Below are 22,452 nucleotides of genomic sequence, written 5' to 3' on the forward strand. Positions count from 1 at the left end.
GAACAATTGGTTATCAATGTATAGTTTATCGACAACGAGAGCTACTCGTTTCCCTTATAATCTATTTTCCTTGAAAATTGGATACAGAACTTTACACCGTTCTGCAATTTCCTTCGGGAACTGGTCATTCATAATTTTAGTCCCAGCAAGTTTTTTACCTAGGCTTTTAACCATTATTTTATCTTTAAATGAAGGAAATTTGGCAACGATTGAGCTTCTGTCTGAAGCGGTGTACACGTCCGAGTTGAGTTTTGTTGATAGCTTCCCGTGGGATCTGAAGCGCTGTAAGGAGGAACTCTTGAACTACAGATTCAGGAACTTCTCCTTCTTTCTCTTGGATACCTGTAAGTACCAGCTTCTCTCTCATGGATCTAGTCTCTGTCAAGTAAGGCTTCTCTCAGAACGGTGTTCTCCTTTTTAAGTTAATTCACTTCAGTTTCAATCTTATTGACTCTCACTTTTAGCTTGTTTGTTTCCTTCTCCAGTGTCGCAGCTTTTTCATCACTCATCTCGAGGCTTGCCTTCAATTCTTTGATATCCTTACCGACTAATTCAAGTATACCCAGTTTGTCATTTATTGATTTTAACAGATCGGTTTCAACCTTTAACATTCCGGGTGGTGAAAATATTCAATCGTCTGTGTCTGTAGAGTCACGTTTTCGTTTTGAAATCGGTTCCCGTTTCCTTACTTTCCGTCAGGTTTGGGTGTTGCTTGTTTTCATAATATTTGTTGATAAATATCTCTAGCCTTAATAAGATTTGTTTTGTGTTATTATCCAGATTGAAGGTTATCACCCACCAGATTGTGTAGTGCTAATATTGTAGTCTAACTTGCCGATATTGAATATTATGTTTTTATCTCGAGGTGCTCTACATAACTATGTTCAGTCTGCCATTAGCTGTCTCAGTCCCGCACCTTCTCAGTCCTGAAAACAGAAAACTATTACAGTAGGTAACTTAATTGTTACCCAGAAATGATTTGATATTGATGTAAAAAAAAGGTCTGCATGGGATTTTAAGCCTTTCCAATTATGCGTGATACAAAACCAGATGTGTAAATAGCTAACAAAATGGCTACCCAGACTATCTGCATTGACCATTGAATTTAATTGAAATGTTTGCACTGACACTATGCACAATCACAGGACTCTACACAATCACTCACACACACTCACATTGACACTCCAGCACACACACAAACCTAATTTGCTCACACACACACACACACACACACATTCATACTGACTCTACACACACGCATACACACTCAGATAAAATCCTCATATACGCTGCCGCTACTCTGTTGATCATATATCCTGAGACCTAGTCACTTTTCCATTATACACATCAACCTCTACCACTCCATTATCCCTGCACATTGTAAATATGGTATTGGCACTGAACCTGGAACTGACACTGTACTGTGTTTAGCTTACTTCCTTTCCTGTGTTCTTCTTATTTCTATGTCTCGTGTGTTTTTTCTACTTTACTATACAGTATAATATTTGTACTACTCATATTGATGACTATATTGTTGGGAAACTTGTGCATATGACAAAATGTGAAACTTGAGATGCACTCTGTAACCAAGTTTCAATCCAACTGTTTCCATGTGAACACAATCCTATTGGGGAAAAAGTTCACAACAGAAACATTGGATACAACAAAGGTTTTGCATTACATTTTGCCTGCAGTAGTAGTGGAAAAAGTTGTCATACTTGAGTAAAAGTAAAGACACCTTAATAGAAAATGACTCAAGTAAAAGTGAGTCACCCAGTAAAATACTACTTGATTAAAAGTCTTTGGTTCTAAATATACTTAAGTATCAAAAGTAAAAGCATAAATAATTTCAAATTCCTTATTAAGCAAAGCAGAAGGCACCATTTTCTTGTTCTTAACATTTATGGATAGCCCGGGGGCACACTCAAACTTAATTTACAAACGATGCATTTGTGTGTTTAATGAGTCCGCCTGATCAGAGGCAGTAGGGATGACCAAGTGTTTCTTGATAAGTGCATGAATTGGACCATTTTCCTGTCCTGCTAAACATTCAAAATGTAATAAGTACTTTTGGTTTACTGGAAAAATGTATGGAGCAAACAGTACATTATTTTCTTCAGGAATGTAGTGAAGTAAAAGTAAAAGTTGTGAAAAATATAAATAGTAAAGTAAGGTACAGATACCCCAAAAAACGACTTAAGTAGTTCTTTAAAGTATTTTTACTTATTTACACCACTGGCCGAGCGTGTATCCTTGAAAGAATAGCACAAAGCTTGTCATAGATGAGAATTCATATTATTCCCTCTTTTTATTGAAGATCCCTCCTGACGAAAAAGGTTGATAGTGTTTTCAAGTATACTATTAATTATGGAGTGCTACAATCAGTGTGTACCTGTTGCACTGGATAGGGGACAGACCTGTGGAGACTTGACACCTGTTCAGTGACTCACAGATTAATAACAGTGAACGGGGTCAACAAAGGGTTAAAGTCCTTTTCGCAAAAGACCAGATTAAATTCAATTTTGAGGGTTTGCACTTTTGTATGACAATTCTTGTAATTTTTGAGAGAAATTGAAATTGAGCACGAGGAATAATTGCTATAGTCTTTTACCAGAATGCTGTGCTGTGCAATGTGAAATTAGAGAGCCATCTATTGCTCCAGTTTCATGAACATTATAACAAAGATTAAACATTATCAAAAGACAAGATTCATTGTAATTATAGTACTACAATAGGTTTATACCATTTTTTGTAATAAGTAGGCCTAAGCATTGGGTAAACATTTTTTTGTAATTAGTAGGCCTAAGCATTGGGTAAACATTTTTTGTAATTAGTAGGCCTAAGCATTGGGTAAACATTTTTTGTAATTAGTAGGCCTAAGCATCGGGTAAACATTTTTTGTAATAAGTAGGCCTAAGCATTGGGTAAACATTTTTTGTAATAAGTATGTCACGCCTTGGTCTTGTGTTTTCTTTATTATTTGGTCAGGCCAGGGTGTGACATGGGTTTATGTTGTTGTATTTCGTATGGGGGTTTTTGTATTATTGGGATTGCGGCTGAGTAGGGGTGTTGTATGGGCTTGGCTGCCTGAGGCGGTTCTCAATCAGAGTCAGGTGATTCTCATTGTCTCTGATTGGGAACCGTATTTAGGTAGCCTGGTTTCGCTTTGTATTTCGTGGGTGATTGTTCCTGTCTCTGTGTAGTTTCACCAGATAGGTTGTAATTAGGTTTCACGTTCCGTTTGTTGTTTTGTATTTTGTATCGTTATTTTCATGTGTCACTTTTTCTATTTAAGTCATGAGTAACCACTACGCTGCATTTCGGTCCGACTCTCTTTTGACAAACGAAGAACGCCGTTACAAAGTAGGCCTAAGCATCGGGTAAACATTTTTTTACATTCTATTGTGCTCAGCTTGATACCTTTTGGAAAATGGAAGAGGACACATTATATTAACTTGCAAACACTTAGTAGTTATTACCTTGATAAATCAAAGTAGTGTTCTCCTCTGGTAGATTCAAACAAACCAACATTGTAAAAGTGAGTGGAACCTATTTTCTTTGGACACAGAGAAGCCATCCTGTTTCCCTCTACTTCATACATGTTGTATTGGGTCTTTGCTTTGAAGCCTTGGTGGTGGTACAAGATAAGAAGTGCCAACCTTAATAATAAACGTAAGAGTGGTGGCCTCATATCATACAGGGATCAACACCAAACACTGCAAACATTGGGGAAGCACCTTGTACCTTGAAGTGAATACCAACTCTGTACGTTGTTATATCACTGAATGTGTCTGGAATTAACATCTACACATGGGGCCTTGTGTAGAAATATTTGATCTTGCAAGATTTATGCAATTGCAGATTTTTGAATGGTGGACATAACAAGGATTTCAGACACATTGGGTAGTAAAAGGGGGTGGTTGTTGTTGTGGAAATATCAGATGGAAAGGGGAACTGGAGACTGACTATAACCTGGGGATATTTGAAAATGGTGGTTTACAATGATATAGGTAAATACGATTTATGAGTGACATGGATATTCACTTGCAAAGTTAACCCAGCATATGGAGCATTAGTGTGCTGTTGACGGAAACATATCATCATTTGTCAGATAAATGCCACAAAATTAAATTCAATAACTTGAAATGAATCAATTACATTTATTCCACGCAACAGTGTTCCAATTTTTCATTCATCACCTCTCAGTAAGAATAATGTCTATTTTCAGCCAACCACCCAAGTGAGTACTTTTTACAGATTGGGATTTTGTTCAATATACAGTACATGTACTATATTTAAAAGTGGCTTTCCAAATGCAATATTATTGATTCTGGTCAAATCCTTCCTATTACCTGACTGTCCCCACTCCCATTGGATGGGTCAAATCAAAGATGATGATGTATCATTGTCCCCAGGGAATGTGAGGCGAGTCCCTTTACCATGACATTCTCCAGTCACACCGGAACCCTCAGAGTTAGTTTCTCGTCAAGGAGAATTACACAATCTGCAAATGCTTCAATAGGCTCTGTGTCTATAAAGAGTGGAGGTGACCCTGAAAATGATTGGCTTTTCTCCCCTCGTTACTTGTGAGGATGGGTGCCACGTCAACTCTAGAGGAATAATGTGTGTTAGAGATCTATTTACTAAACCTGGAGGATTTTGCATATTCAGATCATGGCAAACAGTCTGGACTGTGAAATAGGAAATATTTGAGTCTAAATAAGCAGGAGTGAGTACATTCTTGAAGAACTCAGTTGAATGGCTCCACTGAGTGCTGGCTTTCCACTTGAGTATGTCCATCAAATAGACTATTCCAGATTGGGTTTAGCGTGATGGAGAGTACTAATTGAGGTTTGAAGGGTATGCACAAGCACTTCAGAGCCATTTCTGCTTCAAATCAGGGGATAAACACATCAAAATCCTCTCCAACAAAACAGACATACCCAAGTCAATCAGAGAGGAAAACAAACCGGTTCATGTTCTTCTCTTCAGACAATGGAACACACAGCCTCCAACTTCCAGTGGGTTTGGAAAACATCACATCCTAAAACCTAGGTCTCAACCAAACACTTCAAATCAACTTGCACATTTTCAAATATTGAATGTGATTCAGGGCTATAAATCATTATCATTGTAATGCTCATCACAATGTCATTTATTTTAGTATGGCAATTTCAATCCTAATAAAGTACACACTCCAAAATTACATGGAATAACAGTTGACACATTCTGAACTTGACAAACGATCAATCTTTTTCAGTAAAAAATAATTGTGGTTTTCTCATTAAAACATTTTTTAAATTAATTTTATTTAACCACACGGTATCTTGAGGTGTGAGCCTTTCCCTCAAGAGAGCTGGCAAGACAACCAAGGATGCCTTACACAATGAAAATACATGAACATTGTTTTGTTAGATTTGAATCCAGCATATTTGAATCCAGCCCACTGTGCTTGATATAGTTATGCACATCTAAGTGACTGATGTAATTGTCACGAGTTGACGCTGGAGAGACACGGAACGAGACGGTGACAGCGTCAGCAAACAGATAACACAGACAAAAAACAATGAATGCAGCAGTGATGAGCAGAGTAAGGGAACTGACAAATATAGGGGAGGAAATAAACAGATGATAAGTGAGTCCAGGTGAGTCCAATATCGCCGATGCGCGTCATGAGGGAAGGCAGGTGTGCGTAATAGATGACAGGAGTGAGTGATGCAGGGCAGCCTGGCGCCCTCAAGTGCCAGGGGAGGGGGGAGCGGGAGCAGAAGTGACAGTAATAGCAAGGTTCAAGTCACAGCACCCTGGATCAAACAGTTCTCGCACGCTCTGAACGGTCAAATGTTAACCCTGTCTACTAGTGTAGACTCTCATACATTACGTGGTCATAGTAGCAGCTCAGGTGTACGGTAACATGTGTGTCATGTAACGGGTGTCATGCTGTGAGAGCAGTTGTCCAGGACACATTGTTCTCATCATGGAAAAGCTCTACACTTCAGCGCCTGTAAGGGATTTTTACCCTATGTGCACACAAGAGACCACAGGAAACTTCTTTGATCAGAGGTTAGTTTGTTTAATAAGGATTGCAGCATGTATTGCAACCCGAAGTATACACTTACAGTAATTTGCAAGTAATACACTCAGTTCTCAAGATGGTGTTTTCCCTTTTTATCCCCTACCATGGTTCAACCCACCCAGGGTGATGTCCCTTAACTTGATGTCATGACGTTGGCCTCTTTGGGTATAGCAAGCCCACCCCCCTCTCCCTGCCTCCCCCTTTCCTCCTTTAACTAGATTCCTGTGGTCAGATAGACGTCGTAAATTCCTGAGAATCTCCTCATGGACACACAGTATAGAGAGAGTAGATTTTCATGGAGAACAAAGGAAATCCTTCCACCTCACAAAATGTGAGGTACGAACAAATTTCATGTTCCGGAGAAAGTATAAAAGATCGGTGAAGACTCCAGCTACGAACTGGTCCGTTTGTCACAACTTGGGGAAGCTCATGGGAGACGGTGTGGCCACATTACCATAACGCTGTTTATATAATAGCCTCAGATATGAGGTTTACATCTAATTGTTGTATAAGATGAATGAGTGAGTATGATACTGTTTGTATAATTGTGTAATATGATTTTGGACTGTTTAATGAAGAAAAATACAATTCCCTTTTGATTTGAACTAAATCAGAGGACCGCCCCTGAGCCCAGTTAGGGTCAGACATCCTGGGACAGCCCCTTTTCGAATAAAACCCAACTTTGAGAAGTTATCAGCAGACCGAGCTTACCTCAATTACGAGATGGCTAAAGGTTGCAGATCATGTTTTTCTCCATTAGGAGGACAAAGGTTGCTGAATCTTTCAACCATACCACGTGGTTAAACTCTTAGACTATCGATACCAACAGAATAAGAACAAGTCTTTGATATTAATTACTAGTCAGCTAGGAATTCGGTATCATTGAATGCGAAGAATGACAACCGCCGAAAACAACCATTCTATAACGAATGTCACTCTGAACAATCCCCTCTAACCACAATCGAGAGAGAGAAGGAGAGAGACGGACAATTCTCCAAAAGAAATAAACTTTTCACCAGCGATCAAGACGACACACTGAGCGTAAATATATATATTGATTTCAATTGTTCCTGAATGAGTGAGCATTCATGTGCAAAGGTTATGCATTTCAATTGTTATAATTATCACTCTGTAGTGACTTTTTAGTCGACCCCCACTTCCCCTTTTGTCTAACAAGCCGCCATGCTGGTTTAGCCCACTAAGGCCCATTCTCCTATCATTTCATGTAACCACATTTACCTTGTTTGTTTATGCATTTCCGTGAATGACTTAGTAATAAATAAATGATTTAAGACAATTGATGTATGGATGACTCATCGTGAAGACTGGGTTTGTGCAGATAACCAACAATTTACGACGTTTGGAATGAGACTAACGTGACGTAAAGTAAATAATTAATTTATTCGAAGACTAATTGATCAGATAAAATATCTGAAAAGTTATTTTAGGAAATGATAACTTTGTAATCTGAATATTTTTCCCTGGTGCCCCGACTTCCTAGTAATTACGGTTACATGATTAATCAGTCTAATCGAGTAATAACTAATTACAGAGAATCTTTGATAAAAACTATCAGTCTTCAGTTAATGATAGTAAAGACACGACATTGAATACCATATAAGTTCATTATCCGTTGCTAATACAAAGTTGTCTCTGCTAGGTGGAGTTCAGCTTATTGTGTTATTGGCAGTTCATTTCCCAATCTTTCTTCCTCTTATTGCTATCATGTGCTAGAAGTAAGACTGGAACATAGCATCAACAGGAACTCTTAGTTCCCTTTGTCTGTTTCCGAAAGTATAGTTTCAACGAACAGGCATATGACTTTGTACAGTTGACCTCTTCGTGCACTTGCAAGGTGTCTACCACTGATTGTTAATCTCAAGCAAAACATCAATCATTGTACTTTTGACATCACGGGTGTTCCTATAATGTACAGATATTATAGAATTCCTTTCATGCCTTCATAGGACACTGAACAGCGGGGAGCGAGGAGACTGCTATTGGGGGGAGTGAGGAGACTGCTATTGGGGGGGTGAGGAGACTGCTATTGGGGGGAGTGAGGAGACTGCTATTGGGGGGGAGTGAGGAGACTGCTATTGGGGGGGGAGTGAGGAGACTGCTATTGGGGGGGTGAGGAGACTGCGATGGGGGGGTGAGGAGACTGCGATGGGGGGGAGACTGCTATGGGGGGGGAGTGAGGAGACTGCGATTGTGAATCAATGGAGAAAATCCCCCTTGACGATTGATCTCCTTGTCTCCCAAGAACACATAGGTGGAGCTACTGAACTGACTTCCACACACAAAGTAGGCCTCTTGATGGGCTAACCCTACACATGCTGTGTAAGGAATTACAGGACGATAGTAAATCCTGTACCACATCATTCAACACGCACTCTGATGGGGATGCTAAACATATGGGTGGATTGAGGTTGGGCCAAGGCAGGATGGAGATGATTCACTTTACCACCACTGGATTTACCATAGTCATTTAAATCAATGCAGAAAACATGCAAAGATCTGACTGGAATGCAGAATGAACAGCATCCATTTTCTTTTGCCAGGAGGTCTCGTTAGCACCCTGATCATGTTGTATACGTCAAACCCAATCTATATTGTATTTCAAACCCCCTTTTTAACACAGGTGCTTACATTTCATGAATAAATATACAGGCTATCTGTACCCTGACACTGGAGACGCTTCCAGAATGCAAGAGATACAGGGGATCATCTTCGAACACAAGTTAATAATGTCTGCCAGACAACACAAGTGGAACGAGGTGATTACTCTGACACTGGCAGGGCCCTAGATAGCATTTGTGTCTCTGTGAGGTGTTATTGAAGTCTCAAAGTCAGGTCTGCATCCTAGGCAGGCTAAATGATTCCTGTTGCTATGTCTAGTACATTTGAGGCCTATTTTTATAAGACAGAAAATTATGATTTTATTTCTTTGACATTGCATAGTAATGGTTGCTTCATGTTACATTGCACAGTTTCATAAAACTAGGGTTCCGCATGACTTCACAAGTCATTATCTTCTAGGGTTAATGGGATTTCTGCTGGAACACAGACAGGAAGAGAGAAATTCTCATTTTGGGCAGTTTTATAAGATACATATAGAACTTGTCCAGATTGAAAGGTAGTGCCAAGATTCTTGGTGATGTTTTGAGTTGAAACACTTCATAGACACTTATTTTTATAGAACACACACTTGAAATGACAATTTAGTGATAGAACTCAATCAAATACTCTATCTCTAACTCTATCAAATATCAGACTCTGAAGAGAGTAGACAATGCTTGATATTACATGTTTTATTTTCTATCTCCCTTCCCCCCCACTCTCTGACCTTTTCAGCCTACTTGAGTATTTCATATCTATTGCTTCTGATATTGTTATGTAGCCCAGACGGTTGTCTCTTTATAATTGTATTTGACATTTGAATTGTCCATTTTTAATACTCTTCTATATATTCCTTGTTAATATGCATTGACTCCCGATTCGCCAGTCTCTAATCAACCATCTGCCTGCACCTGTTGCACCTGTTACTCACAGCAGGTGTGTCTTCTTAAGTACATGTCTTCTTACTTTGCTTGTACAGCACTGATGAAGGCATAAGGCCGAAACGTATGCGCCGTTCCTTGTCTATTATATTTTTATATAGCACCTTGCACTTTCACTTGAGGTATTCTTTCAAGCATGGATTACATGTATTATATTATTTTTGCATCTCAGCCTCCTTGGGTTATTCCTTTTCATGGTTTTGAGTGTACTTTTTGAACTCTAGAGATATTTTCTCTCCCACGCACCGGCCGCCTTTCATTGTAACCTGAGCGCAAACCCTCATGCTGGGTTTGTATCATACAAGTCCACATAAGCTCCTTCAAAAATATCACAGATTGATTGGTATCACAACAACTCTCTCCACTGCATGTAAAGCACATGTTTTTACACATGACATGAGTGAGGAGGGTTTGACATGTAACGAACAGTCCAGAGTGACCATGACCCCATAATACTACACCCTCATGGTCCAATTACTATTTATGTTTCCTCAAATCAGGTTGTGACTGGTATTTAAAGAGCCCTTATCAAAACGTAAAAAATCCACATACGTGTTACCTCCATAACCACCCCATTCTTAGTGAGGGTTGTAGAATGAGATTTGATGAAGAATATGCCATTAAATGTCTAAGCGAGTATTATTATTATTATCTATTGTGGGGGAAACCATATTACATATTTGATATGTCAGAGAAACACAGTGGTGACATAATCAGGTCTTAGTTGATATAAATAAAACAGGGAGAAAAATGGATTTGTCTCCCGGTTGTGCCTCGTTTGTCTGGAGGACACACTCAGTCTTCTCCCCCTCACTGACAGAGTGATCAAAGAGCTCACGGGGAGCAGATGCCAAACTCGGGGGAGTTGTGGAGAAGAGCTTGGTGCCCAGATTAAACAAAGCCCTCCCTTTTTTAATCGCAAGGTGAGCCCAGGCACTAATCAAAGGAAATCTTGTGAAATGTACAGTGTGTTATGCCTATTACCTATTAACAGCAGAGGATACATGCTCTCCAACCGGCAGGGCTGACGTATACAGAACACAGTCTGGTGGCGCTGACCTCATACTCTGTATGACTTACCTGGTTCAACAATCAAGCTAGTTTCTGCTATATTATACATTCAACAGTTAAAATGGCTGACTGCTATGAGGTTACTGTAGTCTACTCCCACCACTAGGACTTAAAGGACTGTGCACTCTACAGTCATTTGGTAACTTACTGTAGTTTACTCCCACCACTAGGACTTAAAGGACTGTGCACTCTACAGTCATTTGGTAACTTACTGTAGTTTACTCCCACCACTAGGACTTAAAGGACTGTGCACTCTACAGTCATTTGGTAACTTACTGTAGTTTACTCCCACCACTAGGACTTAAAGGACTGTGCACTCTACAGTCATTTGGTAACTTACTGTAGTTTACTCCCACCACTAGGACTTAAAGGACTGTGCACTCTACAGTCATTTGGTAACTTACTGTAGTCTACTCCTACCACTAGGACTTAAAGGTCTGTGCACTCTACAGTCATTTGGTAACTTACTGTAGTCTACTCCCACCACTAGGACTTAAAGGACTGTGCACTCTACAGTCATTTGGTAACTTACTGTAGTCTACTCCCACCACTAGGACTTAAAGGACTGTGCACTCTACAGTCATTTGGTAACTTACTGTAGTCTACTCCTACCACTAGGACTTAAAGGACTGTGCACTCTACAGTCATTTGGTAACTTACTGTAGTCTACTCCCACCACTAGGACTTAAAGGACTGTGCACTCTACAGTCATTTGGTAACTTACTGTAGTCTACTCCCACCACTAGGACTTAAAGGACTGTGCACTCTACAGTCATTTGCTAACTTACTGTAGTCTACTCCCACCACTAGGACTTAAAGGACTGTGCACTCTACAGTCATTTGGTAACTTACTGTAGTCTACTCCCACCACTAGGACTTAAAGGACTGTGCACTCTACAGTCATTTGCTAACTTACTGTAGTCTACTCCCACCACTAGGACTTAAAGGACTGTGCACTCTACAGTCATTTGCTAACTTACTGTAGTCTACTCCCACCACTAGGACTTAAAGGACTGTGCACTCTACAGTCATTTGGTAACTTACTGTAGTCTACTCCCACCACTAGGACTTAAAGGACTGTGCACTCTACAGTCATTTGGTAACTTACTGTAGTCTACTCCCACCACTAGGACTTAAAGGACTGTGCACTCTACAGTCATTTGGTAACTTACTGTAGTCTACTCCCACCACTAGGACTTAAAGGACTGTGCACTCTACAGTCATTTGGTAACTTACTGTAGTTTACTCCCACCACTAGGACTTAAAGGACTGTGCACTCTACAGTCATTTGGTAACTTACTGTAGTTTACTCCCACCACTAGGACTTAAAGGACTGTGCACTCTACAGTCATTTGGTAACTTACTGTAGTTTACTCCCACCACTAGGACTTAAAGGACTGTGCACTCTACAGTCATTTGGTAACTTACTGTAGTTTACTCCCACCACTAGGACTTAAAGGACTGTGCACTCTACAGTCATTTGGTAACTTACTGTAGTTTACTCCCACCACTAGGACTTAAAGGACTGTGCACTCTACAGTCATTTGGTAACTTACTGTAGTCTACTCCCACCACTAGGACTTAAAGGACTGTGCACTCTACAGTCATTTGGTAACTTACTGTAGTCTACTCCCACCACTAGGACTTAAAGGACTGTGCACTCTACAGTCATTTGGTAACTTACTGTAGTCTACTCCCACCACTAGGACTTAAAGGACTGTGCACTCTACAGTCATTTGGTAACATACTGTAGTCTACTCCCACCACTAGGACTTAAAGGACTGTGCACTCTACAGTCATTTGGTAACTTACTGTAGTCTACTCCCACCACTAGGACTTAAAGGACTGTGCACTCTACAGTCATTTGGTAACTTACTGTAGTCTACTCCCACCACTAGGACTTAAAGGACTGTGCACTCTAGTCATTTGGTAACTTACTGTAGTTTACTCACACCACCAAGAAGTAAAGGACTGTGCACTCTACAGTCATTTGGTAACTTACTGTAGTTTACTCCCACCACTAGGACTTAAAGGACTGTGCACTCTATAGTCATTTGGTAACTTACTGTAGTTTACTCCCACCACTAGGACTTAAAGGACTGTGCACTCTACAGTCATTTGGTAACTTACTGTAGTTTACTCCCACCACTAGGGCTTAAAGGACTGTGCACTCTACAGTCATTTGGTAACTTACTGTAGTTTACTCCCACCACTAGGACTTAAAGGACTGTGCACTCTATAGTAATTTGGTAACTTACTGTAGTCTACTCCCACCACTAGGACTTAAAGGACTGTGCACTCTACAGTCATTTGGTAACTTACTGTAGTTTACTCCCACCACTAGGGCTTAAAGGACTGTGCACTCTACAGTCATTTGGTAACTTACTGTAGTTTACTCCCACCACTAGGACTTAAAGGACTGTGCACTCTATAGTCATTTGGTAACTTACTGTAGTCTACTCCCACCACTAGGACTTAAAGGACTGTGCACTCTACAGTCATTTGGTAACTTACTGTAGTCTACTCCCACCACTAGGACTTAACCTGTTATAACCGCCCCATCCCGGATCCGGGATTGTGACTACAGCCTCAAGCTCATTACCATAACGCAACATTAGCGATTTCTGAAAATTGCAAAATAAATGAAATAAATATGCCTGTCCTCAAGCTTATCCTTTTCTTAACAATCCTGTCGTCTCAGATTTTCAAAATATGCTTTAGAACCAGAGAAAATCAATAATTTGTGTAAGAGTGGTGTAAGAGTGGTGATAGCTAGCGTAGCATTTAGCGTACTGCACCCTAGAGTTCTAACAGGTTAAGTCCTAGTGGTGGGAGTAAACTACAGTAAGTTATGAAATGACTATAGAGTGCACAGTCCTTTAAGTCCTAGTGGTGGGAGTAGACTACAGTCAGTTACCAAATGACTGTAGAGTGCACAGTCCTTAAAGGACTGTGCACTCTACAGTCATTTGGTAACTAAGTCCTAGTGGTGGGAGTAAACTACAGTCAGTTATGAAATGACTATAGAGTGCACAGTCCTTTAAAGGACTGTGCACTCTACAGTCATTTCATAACTTACTGTAGCCCTCTTAAAGATGTCTGATGCAGTTTGTATTATGAAAAGTCCCTCTATGGTTTTAATAAGGGTTTTCATTATTACAAATGAAATAAACCTTCAAGATGATTGATCTCATAGTAAAGAGAAGCTTTACATTAATAAAGGCATACTGTAACTCATGTTGATTAATCGTAGAGATTCTGAACAGCAAGTGGAAATAAGTCAATGTCCAAGCCAAAGTGCCAACTGTTCAAAGCCTGTTCACTCTTAAGGGGGCACATTGTATTATATAGAAGAGACAGACTGACAGTCCTTTAATAAACCACCGTTTCTCTGTTCAGCTGTCAGTGAAATGGTACCTCTCTTCCGGCCATCCCACTAATCACATCCTACTGAAACAGGAAAGACACACAGGTCATCTTATGGTGAGGCAGGTGGTTTTAATAAGGGCATTATTACAAATGAAATAAACTTCATGATTGACGCTTTACATTAACGCATACGCACGCACGCACGCAGTGCAAATAAGTCACGCACGCAAGCCAAAGTGCCGCACGTTCAAAGCCGCACGCACGGGGCACATTGTATTATATAGAAGAGACAGACTGACAGTCCTTTAATAAACGCACGCACTGTTCAGCGTCAGTGAAATGCTACGCACTTCCGCACCATCCCACGCAATCACATCCTACTGAAACAGGAAAGACACACAGGTCATCGCATGCACGAGGCACGCACGCACGCACGCACGCACGCACGCACGCACACGCACGCACGCACGCACGCACGCACGCACGCACGCACGCACGCACGCACGCACGCACGCACGCACGCACGCACGCACGCACGCACACACACACACACACACACACACACACACACACACACACACACACACACACACACACACACACGCACGCACACACAAAGCATTTCATCCACACGTCTCTATATTGGAGCCCCAAAACAGCCCAAAATCGTCTGAGCAAAATCTTTGCACCGGTCTGATATTACTTCTTAGCATCCATTACAGGAAACAATCTATCACCTCCACTTTTTAGAGTTGTCTCCATTTTGGCTAGCTGAAATATATGATTGACTGTGAGGCTGTTCTGTACTACAGGTTCTAGAGGGCATTGTAGGAGTGTACCAATCAAGTCACAAGAAGAATGTCACCTGTGCTTCAGCAGTCATTATATCACAGGCTATTCTCTTTTGAGTACCAGCCCACTGCCATATCCATTACCACTGACTATTATGAAGGATACAGTGGCTTTGGAACTACCATCAAACTCAAAATACCAGAGAGCGTTTTCTGGATGCGCAATATTCCATGTACCCTTGAGCAAAAGACCACATTGATATCATAAACTCCATCACGTGTCTCTTTGGAGGGTTTTAATAATAATCATGGATAAACTTCTCTATGAGATTTTATTTCTACTGCTGAGCATGAGCCTTAAGACCTGTTAATAATGTAAGGGTATTGTTTGGTGCTGTGAGGGAGCGTAACAGGTTTGCTGGCATCAGCCAGCCATATTTACAGTCGGAGAAAGGCAATCATGGTGGATTTAGGGGAGTTTTCTGTCCGAACACTAATGTTCCTATCTGGGTGGATGAGACCATTGAAACATGACACTACATGTTGACTCTGGGAGAACAGAGAGTGTGTCACCAACCCATCGATCGCGGTAGACAAGTCGATCTTGGAAGCATTTCAAGTCGATCGTGAGTAGTTTTCAAAATCTGAAAAAAATAAATAATAAATGGCTAAATCTTTAATTTTCTTATTACTATTTATCCATTTAATTTCAAATGTGCCATGTGTGAGCCCTGTGTGTAGTGATGGGGGTTGAGGGGCGGAGGAAGGGTTTATCTGGCCAATCAAATACAGTTTCTAGGTTTAACGGCTGACAAATTACGTGCCTGACTCCTGCCTTCACTAGCTCAGGCACTTGTTGTAACGCTCACGAGCTATCAAGCTAACGAAACGATGGCAGGGGCACAATGGAAAAAGTGAAAAACGTATCATTTTCATGTAGAATGGGAACACTATTTTCTGTTCACCGTAGTTAAGGACAGAAATGATTTGCTTGATTCGTCACCAGGCTGTAGCGCTCTCAAAAAAGTAACTTGAGGCGGCACCAAAAACTCAACCCTCCCCAAGTTCAAAGAAACCTACCCGCTAAAGAGCAAGCTTTGTTCAAAGAATTGACAAGTCTGTATTGAAAGCACAGCAGTCTCTTTTTACCAAACCGACCGCTAAAAGTAAGGCTGGAGGCATCCTTCTGTGTCAGCCATCTCTTGGCTAAATATAAGAAACCGTTCACCGATGGAGAGCTATACAAGGAGGCATTGGACATTGCTGCCAAGAAATTATTCAAAAAATTCAAAAACAAAGACATTAAAAATGCTATCGAAGTGTGCCACTTGGCCCAGCCATTGTGACAAAAAAAGGTAGAGTCGTTATAGGAGGACGTGAATCAACAAGTGCTCAAGGATTTATCACTTTGGGAGTGCTTATCGCTGCAATGGTGATGGTGTTTGTTAACATGGCTTTTAAGGATTCAACTACTAAGGAGGCTTTTCTCAATCTTTTACCATTAAAAGGGACGACAAGAGGTGAGGACATTTACAACGAGTTTAAACTTTACGTGCGCGATAACAGCATTCCTATTCATAAGCTGGTAGCGATCACGACAGACTGGCAAATCGACAGACTGGCAATTCGTGGGGTGCATTCGGGCTTCGTTGTACAGTGCCATCGGTATCCCAATTTCCCAGAGTTTTTGAACTATCACTGTGTGATTCATCAGCAAGCACTACATAGTAAAGTAATTAACTTGTCATTATGATTGTTAATTTGATTCGTGCAAAAGGACTTCAGCACTGCTTGTTTAAATCTTTATTAGATGAGCTTGATGCCTCATACAGTGACTTGATTCTTCACGCTTGCGTAAGGTGCTTGAGTCGAGGGAAAGTGCTGCAGCGATTTGTTGACTTGCTGCCCGAGATCAAATCATTTCTGGAGTCACGAAATGAGGAACATGAGGGAACTGTCTGATGCATGGCTGCAAGATGTAGGTTTCCTCACGGACATAACAGCAAAACTGAACGAGCTCAACTATGAGCTTCAAGGAAAAGACAAAGACACATGATCAGTGCTGTCAATACCTTTAAGGCCTCTCAGCCCACACAGTTTCTCTGAAGGCTGGTGCGCTTCCCAAACATGGAGAAAATGTTGCAAAACCTTACATAGAGGAGGATGTTGCATTTATCTCAAACCCTTTCCTCCCCACTGAGATTGAAGAAGTGTCCGCCAGATTCCAGCAAGTATGTGCTTTACCAATCGAAGTTGACATGGAGATAATTGAATTGCAAAATGACATCGAGTTGAAAGCAAGACCAAGAGTCATTTGGGGTCTTGTAAAAACTGAAAAGTGTCCCCTCCGTTTATCCTGCATCTCTGTGAGATGGCCTTTTCACTGATTAAAAGAATCAAGTCAAAGAACAGGCCTTTTCTAACTAATAGACATCTCACAGACAGTGACAGACTTGCAGTGTCAAACTATGAGCCAGACTACAGAGCACTTGCTGATAGTGTGCAATCACAGCCATCACATGAATGTGTGTGTGTGGGGAGGGAGTTTCATCCACAGCCATTAGAGTGAGTGAGTATTGCCAGTTTGAAATCTGTTGTAGGCTATATTTTTTTTACAAAGGATATGATCTGTTGTGTGTTGTTCCAAAAGGGAAAGCAATTAAATGAATACTTTGCTTGTGACTGACAAGTTAAAAAAATAATGTCAAAATGGAACTACATTGTGGCCTTGTTTTTCCGTCATTTTTTTGCAAGTGGTAGATCTTGGTTTACATTTGGACTTGGGATGTGATCTTAGGCTTGAAAAGGTTGGTGACCAGTGGTCTAGTGTAACCAGCTATATTCTGCTTCTGGTGATGGCCAGATAACAAAGCATGACAGTACATGTTGACTCTGCGAGAACAGAGCGTGTGTCTAGTGTAACCAGCTATATTCTGCTTCTGGTGATGGCCAGATAACAAAGCATGACAGTACATGTTGACTCTGGAAGAATAGAGAGTGTGTCTAGTGTAACCAGCTATATTCTGCTTCTGGTGATGGCCAGATAACAAAGCATGACAGTACATGTTGACTCTGGGAGAACAGAGAGTGTGTCTAGTGTAACCAGCTATATTCTGCTTCTGGTGATGGCCAGATAACAAAGCATGACAGTACATGTTGACTCTGGGAGAATAGAGAGTGTGTCTAGTGTAACCAGCTATATTCTGCTTCTGGTGATGGCCAGATAACAAAGCATGACAGTAACCTTTTCCTGACACACTAGACTTTTTATCTCATCAGTTTTGTTCTTTATACCCTTACCCTCTACCCTTATCTCTCTCTGTTCAACTTCAAGTGTACCTTAGATTTGGAGGTGTCACAAGGCATATCTGTTTCATGCCCCTTAGATCTCCATAGATTTAAAAAAGCTGTGAAACACTCTTGATTGACAGATTTTTGACCCACTTTTCCCATGGGAAGCTCAGCATGCAAAGGTGTATGTGGCAGACATAACAAGCAGAGCCTAATTTTAAAAACCTGCTTAACAGATCTGAGATTAAGTCTTGACTGTCTTTGGGCAAAGAGATAATGTGTACTTTCACACTTTATAACTGATGATCTGATTCAACATTGCTCTAATTTCTACCCAAACACTGCAGTTTATTTGCCTTTGATAGCAGGATTAACGTCCCTGCACGCACACACACGCACACACACACACACACACACACACACACACACACACACACACACACACACACACACACACACACACACACACACACACACACACACACACACACACACACACACACACACACACACACACACACACACACACACACACACGTGGAGAGCAATATTGAGCAATGATAATGGATTCTTATCTCTTGCCTATATAGGGTCTTGGACATCTATTCTCATCAATGGAAAAAAAATCATGTTTGTATCATTCCATCTCCAATGATTTTTGATCTGATCCTCATGTCAATTGCAATTAAAATATAATAGGTTTTCTTACAGTGAAAAAATGGGACTGTCATTTCCTGTCTGTCATCTCAAGAATTCCTCTGCCCATTGAAGTCACTTACCAAAGGGGTTTAGTGTTCCCCTCACTGAATCTGTCTGGCTAATATTATTGAATATTTAATGACAAAGCCCATGTAGAGGTTCTTCTTTACATCTGAAGACAACAATGGAAGTGTACTTTCAGAGGGCTGTCTAAACTGATGTAGTGGCTATTGAGGAGAAGCTGATAAGGAGTGTCCATCATTGGAGCCAGACTGACCCGGAACTGCTTCTTCTCTCTCTGCTCTCTGTCATGCCAAATAGTGTCCCCCGGCCAAATAGTGTCCCCCTCTACATCACAATGGGATTCGATGAGCGGATTACGTAATGAACCAAAGCATCCGTTGCTATGCTGGTTGCTTGGCTCTATTTGACCTCGTAGGAGGATGCGGGCAGTTCTAGTTGTATTTCACGGCATAAACGCTTGCTCAGTCCACGCAAAATGGTGTATTTGACGGTGACTCCCTGCTGCTTCAGAGGACTGAAAAGACTGGAAAGAGAACACTTTCTTTACCATGTATTTGTACATATTGTTAAATAGAAATAAATAATTTAAGCTGTTTTTATAGATTGACTTTGCTAGCTTCTGTACTTATATACCTCACCCTGCCTAGCCAGCTAGCCAGATAGTTGTATTTATCTAATGTTAGCTAGCTAGCAAGCAAGCTACTGTAACTGTTGTTGCAGCTTTCTGTTTGTATGTAGCTTGCATTTCAATGGCATCCCAAAACGAGATTTTCTTTTATCTTTCCAACCTGGGGAAGTACTATGAAGACACCCCTGATCTCGACAAGAGGCTCAATATTCTGAGAAATTCACAATTCAGGGTAACGGTAAGCAGTTAAGTTCAGTTAGATAACTGGATGGATTTAGCTATGAACAACCATTGTCCATCTAACGTTTAGCTATAGTAGTTGCTTGCTAAACATATAGTTCAGTGTAGGCTGTTGAGGCGAGGATGGCTCATAATAATGTTTGGAATGGAATAAATGGAATGGTATTAAACATGTGCTTTCCATGTGGTTGATACCATTCAATTGACTCCATTCCAGCCATTAAAATGAGCTATCCTCCCCCCCAGCAGCCTCCACTGATATAGTTATATGTCTGTCATATTGAGGTGTCTAGCTATAAGTTAATCCTGATCAATCAAATGGATAGGTTTAAACTAGGTGTCTATGCTAAATAGACACAGAAGGGGGGGGTGAGAAAGGGAGTGAGAGGTGGGAAGAGAGTGGAAGACAGAAAGAGAGAAACAGAGAGAGAAAGACAGCAGTGCAAATATATTAAGACTTGAGTATTTCAACACCTCTTCTCTTCCAACTTGTTAGGCAATCATATCTACCTAAGGGGGAAGGATGGCCAGCCACACAGGACGGTGATTTTTACTAAGGAGGAGAAGGAGGCCGTGCTGACAGAGATGCATGCTGGACATTTTGGAGTGAAGTGCATGAATGCCAAAATCAACCTACGCTTCTTCTGACGGCGAATTGTCAAGGAGGTGGACAGCCGGGCAAGTGAAATAACCTTTTGTTTATCAATCACATTCTATTATATCTGAAATTATTATGATTTCAATTAATGTCATATCAGAGAGCACACAATGTTCCATTTGTCACTTTTTTTTACAAATTGGTCAGTATCCTGTCTAGCCCGCCAGAAGTTTGAGAGGGCGAAGACTGTGGCACCGGAGTTGAAACCCATCAAAGTTGTTTCACCATGGCACATGATCGGTGAGTATCCCAAATCAAATTTTGCCCTGATAAATTGTTTTTAATGGTTTCTTTATTTGACCACAGCAGAGTTCAATATTATAGAATGTGTGTGTGTCTCAGTATCCTTACAAATATGAAAATCTGCAGACTGTATGGCACAGATATGGGTAAGAATAAAGTCATCTTCTCACTAAAACTTTAAATGTTAGCGGTGGACCTCATCGGACCCTTCGCGAAATCCAGGAATGTCAACAGCTGGTGTCTGACGGCGATCAATCACTTTATCAAGTGGGTGGAGGCAATACCCATTATGGTCAGTAAAGGAAGAGTACGTGCTTAACTCTGAATTCCTTTCTGTAATCCATTGAAAAAGGGTGCTCGGAACCAAAATCGATTTTCGTTTTTGTATGATACCCATCAAGGACGAGACTAGCGAAGCCACCTCCAAGGCGATGGTGGAGTATCTTCAACAAACGCGGTTCTCCTGAGGTCATCTTGAGTGACCGAGGTCATGAACATTGGAACAAGGTACAGATGTTATAGGTTATATTCTGTCACCAATGGTTTGTTTTATTTATTTTTTACAATTTGTTTTTCTATGGGACATAATCAGACATATTTCAATATCTTAGTGTCAATAAATATCACTATCCTACCCCCTCCTCCAGGTTTGGGAAATGGACCAACCAGACCCTCAAGACTGCATTGGGCAAGTCCCTTGATACCAGGAAGGGTGGGAGAACAACCTGAAGGTAATTCTCTTTGCACACAACAGCAGCATCTACGCCGAGTACGGACGGGAGCCACAGCTGTTGACTGAGGTAAACAATGCAATTGCATATACAGTTATTGCATATACTGTAGTCTTTCAAATGTGTGATTGTCTTAGTGTTGTGGTTGTCCTTTGCGGTTTTTGTATAACGTACTTTCAGATCACTAAAACCACACCTGATGTGGTGGAAGTTGTCGAACCAGATCAGACCCCCTTTGTGTACTACCTTCATGGACTGAGGAGGATGTGGAGGTTTTTGACCAGATAAAATGATTGCCCGCTGTGAAAAAGAATATATAACACTGCACTAATCCATTACATTTTCTCACAGTAAAGTGTAACCTGTGTGTTTGCTTGTTTACGTCTGTCTCCTTTCCTTTTAAGTCTGCTCCTGTTCTCCAGGACCTAGGGGTTCTACCCAACACCCAGACGTGGATCCACCTGATGCCCTCCATTACCAACCATCCTCCAACTTCTCATGACATCAGCTATTGTTATTGTCATGCTGTCATTATCTGCCAAGAAAGTTTCTTGCTCTATCATACTGAGCACATAATATGTGAGATACAGAGATGAACTGCAAACACTCAGAACAAAGAGAGCAGCAGTCTCCCTCTTCAAGTCCCCCTTCTGAGATTGGCTGCCTGTTGAGAACAAGTGACAGGCAAAATTCCACACACTAGAATTCAGTATTTTAGTCTATGATATCCATATGAGTGTACAACTAAACTAATGACACAAGTGTACCAAAAACTATCAAAGTTTATGTATTAAAATCTTAAATATTGCCAGGTCGGTTTTCACAGCTGTTTCACAAGGTGTTCATTATTGTAAGTTGTAAGGTATCCTTTGATGGTATGTATTTGTTCTACATTATTCATTGTTGTATCTTAGGACCTACAATAGATACATATATGAGCTCTGCGAGATAATACAATTTTAAAAATCATAATAGAGGACTACTGAAATTATATTATTTCAGTGTAGATAAGGGAAGGGCAGGTTAAAATATAAACATCACAGCCAGACAAGCCAGTTGTCACGTTTGTCG

At 40.8% G+C, this 22,452-nt stretch overlaps 1 protein-coding gene and 1 long non-coding RNA gene across 5 annotated transcripts in view; one reads left to right on the forward strand and one right to left on the reverse strand.

The window, feature by feature from the left end:
- LOC118384704 (limbic system-associated membrane protein-like) overlaps positions 1 to 22,452 on the reverse strand; it is a 1,031,328-nt gene that overhangs the window by 544,755 nt on the left and 464,121 nt on the right. The gene's annotated exons all lie outside the window — the stretch shown is intronic.
- LOC118384734 (uncharacterized) lies at positions 94 to 22,204 on the forward strand. 4 transcript variants are annotated; one of them, XR_004825891.2, is made up of 6 exons: positions 94 to 344; positions 19,679 to 19,747; positions 20,246 to 20,647; positions 20,839 to 20,942; positions 21,052 to 21,157; positions 21,298 to 22,204. It is a non-coding gene; the product is annotated as an uncharacterized LOC118384734 (long non-coding RNA). The 4 variants fall into 4 exon arrangements; XR_004825888.2 differs by lacking the exon at positions 94 to 344 and adding an exon at positions 15,669 to 17,436; XR_004825889.2 differs by lacking the exon at positions 94 to 344 and adding an exon at positions 15,669 to 16,387.

This window comes from Oncorhynchus keta, chromosome 1, assembly GCF_023373465.1.
Source record: "Oncorhynchus keta strain PuntledgeMale-10-30-2019 chromosome 1, Oket_V2, whole genome shotgun sequence".
Lineage (NCBI taxonomy): Eukaryota > Metazoa > Chordata > Actinopteri > Salmoniformes > Salmonidae > Oncorhynchus > Oncorhynchus keta.